Below are 7,248 nucleotides of genomic sequence, written 5' to 3'. Positions count from 1 at the left end.
TTTTTTTTCATAGTTATTATAATTCCATATAAGTGCTAATTATATGGAATATAATTTATTGGTGCAGTTGCATTGACTTTTACAACTTGCTCCCTTCTTCCCTCAGACTATAAGAAATAATGCATAATTTTATAGACTTTTCAAACCTAAATTTAGCTCTTGGAGTTTTGTGATGTGAAATTAGAAGGTAGAGAATTTTGCTGGTAATAACACAGTATGGAAGTGAGAGAGAGAGAGAGAAGGGAGTTTGGACAGGTTGTAAAAGTCAAAAGAAATAAGGATACTGAGGATTTGCTGTAAAGTCTACAGATCTTTGCTTTAATCTGTCACTATGTATGTATGTATGTATCTATAGATACATATGTATGCATATATATATATGTGTGTGTGTGTGTGTGTGTGTGTGTGTGTGAATGTATGTACAGAGGTTGGCACAAATGGTTTGTGTTCAACTCCTAACCTAAAGGTTGATGGTTCAAAGATACCCAGTGGTACTGTGGAAGAACAGCCTGGCTTATCTGCTCACATAAAGATTACAGGTATGAAAAACAAATGGAGAAGTTTTACTCTGTAACACATGGTATGGCCATGAGTTGGAATCAACTCAATGGACATCCTTTATTTTTAATGTATATATTTACATCTTACTGATATTTATTATATTGCCTCAGAAACCCAACTGCTGTGAGTTGGGTCTGACTCAACGGCACATAACAACAACAACAACAGGTAGCACAAATAGTTAAGTGCTCAGCTAATAACTGAAAGGTTGGTAATCCACCCAAAGGTGCTTTGAAATAAATGCCTGGTGATCTACTTCCAAAGCATCCCAACCATTAAAAACTATGCAGCAAGTTCTACTCTGACACACATGGTAGCATCATGAGTTGGAATCAAATCCATAGCATCTGGTTAGGTTTTGATTTGGTTATTTATTAAATAAATGACCAATGCTATGAAAAGACATTTTATTTCTAGGGAAAAAAAATGATCAGTAAAATTCCAAACTTTAAAAAATTAATTTAATATTATAGCTCAAATTTTGCTCCATAAAAATATCCATATAGGCTAGATGCCCATTAGATGAACAATAATGCACATCTCCCCATTTATTTTAATGTTATTTGCTTCTATGATATATCTGGTTATAAATAATAGCTCAAACAAAAACTTTCAATATTGGCTTTTCTTCTTTTCAGATAATAATTTGCCAGCAAATACAACCTTTTTTAGCTGTAAATAATACAAACTTTGGTAATAAAATTAGAAAAAAAAAAACCAAACTCACTGCCATTGAGTCGATTCTGACTAATAGCAACCCCCTTTGGGTTTCTGGGGTGGTAAATATTTATGGAAGTGGATTGCCCAGTCTTCCTTCCACAGAATGGCTGGTGGGTTTGAACTGCCAGCCTTCTGGTTAGCAGTCAAATGCCTTAGGCACTATACCAACAGAACTCCTTTAGTAATATGTGAAGAAAATTACTTATCTAGTCCTATACTGTCCACAAGGGAGAGCTACTGGGTATGGGAGTAAAGCATTTTGAACAGGTAGGTGTTAAAACATACAGAGATAAAATATGTTAACCACAAAACAGCTATATTCAAAAACTGTAAAACTTTGAGCAGCTCTGTTTCCCTCAAGTAATGTTGTAAGAAATTTTCATTTTATATGGATGTTTAAGTCAAACCTGTTTAAGATGCATCTCTATTTTAAAGTTGGATTGTCCTCTCTCCCCTTTCTAAATAATAATAGTAATAATAAAAATTTGACATTTAATGTATGAGCACTGACTCATACTCTAAGCACAAATAGAAAGTAAAAGAGAATGAAGGTCACATTAAACACAACACCCCTAGTGGAACATTTGGCAGTTCATCATCTTCCGGGCTGTTTTATTTGGAAAGATCTGTCCTGCAGCTGGTTCTTTTTGGGACCTAAAGCTTTGAGGAGGGATGAGTTGTGTTACAGTGAGATGTAAACTTTCTGGTGGCAGTTTAATTAATACTATATATTCTGAAATTGTTCATCAAAGGGAAGATTTGAGAGAGCTCAAAGGAAGATCTTTAATAGGAGTTAAAAGAGGTAAAAGCATTTATTGATCTTAGAGAGGGACAAGTCAAATAGAAGGCACTGCAATGGCTCCTATTTGATCTTTGAACAGTTAATTAATCTATGTTGTTAGCTGCTCTGAAGTGCACTCACTGGCTCATGGCAACCCCATGCACAACGGAACAAAATGTTGTCCAGTTCTGTGCCATCCCCATGATGGGTTACAGATGGGACCACTGTGATCCATAAGTTTTCACTGGCTGATTTTCAAAAGTAGATCACCAGGCCTTTCTTAGTCTGGTAGCTCTGGAAGCTGAAACCTGTTCAGCATCATAGTAACACTGATGCCTTCTCGAACTTAGATCTCCCAAATGGAAGGTGAGGCTTCTGCTGCTGAACTATCATTTCCCCTTTATTAGGCTATACAGTAGTCTTAACTTAATAATTGCATAAGGGAAATTATCCATGAGAAAACTGCTATTTCAGACTTCAAGATTTCCTCGAAATACTTCTTCTGAAGGCTACGTAAAGGCAGAAATTGTCTGACATTGTTTGACATCTGGCTCTGGCCTCAAGGTTGTCAAACACACATACATACATCCCCTTTTAACACTCTACAGGGTAGGAGAGGACATCTAGCAGCTTGGGGCCCAGGCCTGCTGCTCTTTGCCTCTGAACACTAGTTCCATCATGGCATGGCTACTTGGCTACAGCTAGATTACATCTGGTAGCATAGTGCCTAAAGCACTTGACTGCTAACCAGAAGGCTGGTGGTTCAAACCCACCAGCCACTCCTCGGAAGGAAGGTTGGGCAATCTACTTCTGTAGTGATACTGCCTCGGCAACCCAAGGAGGGGTCGCTATGAGTCGGGTCCGACTCCACAGAACCTAACAATAACAACAACAGATTATGTTGGAGCTAGGTTATACAGTTAGAGCAGTGCTTTTAGGAACAGGATGGGAGAGCCCCCCTGGACTCTGAAACAGTGCCTGAAACCCTGCACTCTATCAGGGGCCTAGGGGACCTAGCAATCAACCTTCCATGTGCTCAACCGAGGGCCACACATTGGAGGCTGGGAGCAAGGATGAGCTGGTCCCCTTTCACTAATCTGTGAGGACCCCCAGGACCCTCTTGGTCTCTGGTTTCTAGAATAGCATCAAGGCCCAGAGGAATCGGCTATGCCAGGAAAAGCCATTACCCTGACAGCCTTCTACCTGCTTAAAGCCTCTTCCTTCTCCAGAGGACTCACCCCCTCCCAAGTTATTTCCACTCACCTAGCTCTGTTCTCCTTGGCATACATGTGGGAGGGAGAGGAAGAGCTGCTTTAACTCGTTCTATCCAGAAGAAGACAGTATCAATGAGGCTTCCTTGTTTCCCTTATCCTTCCCCATCTCTTTCTACCTGGAATTCCGGGAATTATGTAGAGAAGGGGAGGGGACAAAAGGCTGAAGATGTCAAGATGGAAGAAGACAAGCTGGCAAAGTATAAGTCAAGAGTTCTATCCCGAATCCTGTCACTCTGCTCTGCTGTTACTTAAATCAGTCCCTTCCCACCTTGATTCTGGCTTCTCTGGCCACATAGGACCACTTGATGATGACTGGGAAGCTCCTGGAGACACAAAAGACTATGTGCCCCATCTATGGCCCCTAGTTACCCTTCGGGCCTGAAATTGAACTCACTCCTGTGACTTCCAGACAGGCGTATAGGGCAAACATTTACACTACATACACTCCTTAAAGCAATCAGTCATGGGAGAACAGAAGGGCAATATTTGCACAGGGGGGCAGGAGTGCAGAGGAAAGAAGGACACAGGGAAGAGGGAACTACTGGGAAGAACTAGGAAGACAGCTGTTATATTGTGGGGATTGCAGTCAATGTCATGAAGCAAAATGTGTATGAACTGCTTTATGCAAATGGCTTTGCTCTGTAAACTTTCATCCCACTCCAGGTACCAAATGTGTTAGGCTAGGTTCTCTAGAGAAGCAAAACCAGTAAAGTTTATATATACATATAGAGAAAGAGAAATTTATCTTAGGAAAATGGCTCACACACTTATATAAGCTGGCAAGTTCCAAGTTCTTGGATCAAACATCAAGCTGGAGGCTTTTCCTGACTCACACAACTGCAGGGGCTGACAAGCTCAAGGTTGGTAGGCAGTATACCAGCTGTTGACTCCAATGAATGACGAATCTAAGATCTCCAGGCTGAATGGTGAATTGTTTGCTCAAGGACAGTTGTAGGCAGCACAACAGGATCCCAATCCACAGAAGAGTGTCTCTTTTCCCAGGATGTCCATAAATATATTGGAAGCAGGCCACACTGCTAGGGAAACTCCCTTTCAACGGATTGGCTGCTCAAAACATATACATCCAATCCCCCATCATGGGAATAACCCACATCACAATTGCTTAAACCACACAGAACTGTGGTCCAACCAAGTTGACACACAGAACTATCACAGACATGATTAAGAATTAATTTATTATAATAGAGAGATTTTGGCTAGCAAAGCTGACTTAAGTTACAAGTAGTGATGCAAATGCATTTTTTTTTTCTTTCTTTTTTTTTTTTTAATTGTGATTTGGGTGAAAGTTTACAGAGCAAATTGGTTTTCCATTCAACTTTTTGTACACATTTTGTTTTGTGCCATTCATTGTAATCCCCGCAACGTAACAGCACTCTTCCTACTTTCTCCCTGTGTTCACCACTTCCACTTGTTCTTCTTTCCTATCCTTTTCTGCCTTCTTAGTTTTATCCCTGGGCAAATGCTGCTGCCCTTTTGATCTTGTATGGTCGATTGTTCTAATGAGTGCATACCTTCCTGGTATTATTGCTCACCTATAGGCCAAAAGTTGAGTCATGGGGTTGAGTTCAGTCCCCAACTTGAACAGTGTGTTAAGTGCCATAAACTGGGGGGTTCCATCAGTCTTCATCAGACCAGTAAGCCTGGTCTTTTCTTTTTCTTATTTTTTTATAAGAAAAATTTATTATTATTACTTTTTTATTGTGATTTGGATGAAAGTTTACTGAGCAAACTCATTTACTATACAAGCAGTTCATACACATTTTATTTCATGACATTGATTGCAATCCCCATAATGTAACAGCTCTCTTCCCACTTCCTCCTTGTGGTTTCCTTATCCCTGTATCCTTCTTTCTCATGCACTCCTGCCCCCCTGAGCCATCTCCCTGTGCAAATACTGCCCTGGTCTTCTTTTTTTTTTTTTAATGATTTTGAGTTTTGTTCCATATTTTTTGCTCACTCTCTCCAGGACCTCCTATTGTGATCCCTTTCAGAGAAATCAGTAGTGGGAACCAGGTATCATCTGGTTCTTGTGGCCTCAAGATCATAAAGGCTGGGGTTCACATGGTCTGTTAGTCTTTTGGACTAATTGTTTCCTTGTGTCTTTGATTTCCTTCACTAGTCTTTGCTCTTGGCAGGAAAAGACCAATAACAGCGCCTTAGATGGCCATTCACAAGCTTGTAAGACTTCAGTCACTACTCACCAAACTAGGATGTAGAACACTGTCTTTGTGGACTATGTCATACCAATTAACCCTAGTGTCCCCCAAGACTATAGTCCTGAGATCCTATACCCAGTGACTCATTTTCTCAGGGTATTTGGTTATGACTAAGAAGTTTTCATAATTTTGCTCCTGCATGCTCTACTACAGGAGCTCTAGTGGTGCAGCAGTTAAGGCATTTGGCTGCTAACCAAAGGCCAGGGGTTCAAACATACCAGCCATTCCATGGGAGAAAGATGAGGCAGTCTGCTTCCATAAAGATCTACAGCCTTAGAAACCCTATGGAGCAAGTTCTACTCTGTCCTATAGGGTTGCTATGAGTCAGAATCAACTCAGTGGCAATGAGGTATGGTTTTTTGTTCTTTTGTTGGTTTGTTTGTTTGTTTGTTGTATGCCATACTACATTCATGGATATATTTTCAACACATATAAATGCACAGGTAGAGATATCCTCTGTCAAACCTATATATTTCCATGGGTGTAGTCCCATTCACCTTCCCACCCCTGTTCAGCTTGAGTGGCTATCTATGTATCCACATGTAGATTATTATTATTGTTGTTATTGCAGGATGGTGGACATGATAGTATTCACCTTTGTTGCCTTTAACTCCTTTACTCCTACCTGTGTCTTCCACAGTCTTTATCATTTTGTGCTAAACTCCCCTTTTATTGTATATTGCCTTTCCCTTTACTCAAGATAATATGTGTTTACCCTCTGGTTGGTGTTTTTCCCTCCCCTCCCATATGTGGAGGAGCTCTGGTATCATAGTGCCTAAGGCATTTGACTGATAACCAGAAGCCTGGTGGTTCAAACCCACCAGCCACTCCTCAGAAGGAAGGTTGGGCAATCTACTTATGTAATGATACTGCCTCAGAGACCCAAGGAGGGGTCACTATAAGTCAGGTTCGACTCGACAGCAATGAGTTTGGTTTCTTTGGTTCCCCTGTGTGGTGTTAGGGTTGTGTGTCAACTTGTCTGGGCCTTGATTTTGAGTAGTTTGGCAACTGGATGTACTTATTCCCCATGATGAGATTGGATGTTGTGTAATACCTCGATAATGGATAATGGAATCTGCTGTGAGCAGTTAATCATTTGAAGGAGAGTTGCCTTCAGGATGTGGCCTGCTTTCAGTTTATATAGAAAGGATCCTGCATTTGATTCAGTCTTCACCTGCAGTTGCTGGCCTTGAACAAGCAGTCTGCCATGTTACCTGCTGTTTTTGAAATTGTTGGCTGTGCAGCCTGTGAGTCAAAAATCTGTCATTTTATTTTGGCCACAGTCAGCTACCTGAAGGGAGTGAGTAGTTGCACCTGTGGGTTCAGGACAATGTTCACAGGGTACATCAAGCTCAATTGGCATAACATACTACACAATGACATTATTCTACATCCTACTTCAGTGAGTAGCGATAGGGATCTTAAAAGCTTGCAAGAAGCCATCTAGATGCAATGATGGGTCTCTCCTTGTCCACAGCAAAGAAGAATGAAGGAAAACACATGGAAACGATTAGTTCAAGGGACTAGTAGACCATGCATTCCTCAGCCTATATGACCATGAGACCAGAAGAACTAGATGGTGCCAGGCTACTACTGTCAACCACTCAGAGGGTGATTGGTGCAGAATGTCCTGGATAGAGTAGGAGAACAATGTGCAACAAAACTCAAGATCATA

The sequence above is a fragment of the Orycteropus afer genome, unplaced genomic scaffold (genome assembly GCF_000298275.1).
Source record: "Orycteropus afer afer isolate SDZICR_OR568_19922 unplaced genomic scaffold, OryAfe1.0 scaffold00071, whole genome shotgun sequence".
NCBI classification, from domain to species: Eukaryota; Metazoa; Chordata; class Mammalia; order Tubulidentata; family Orycteropodidae; genus Orycteropus; species Orycteropus afer.
Note: the sequence above shows the minus strand (reverse complement) of the source record.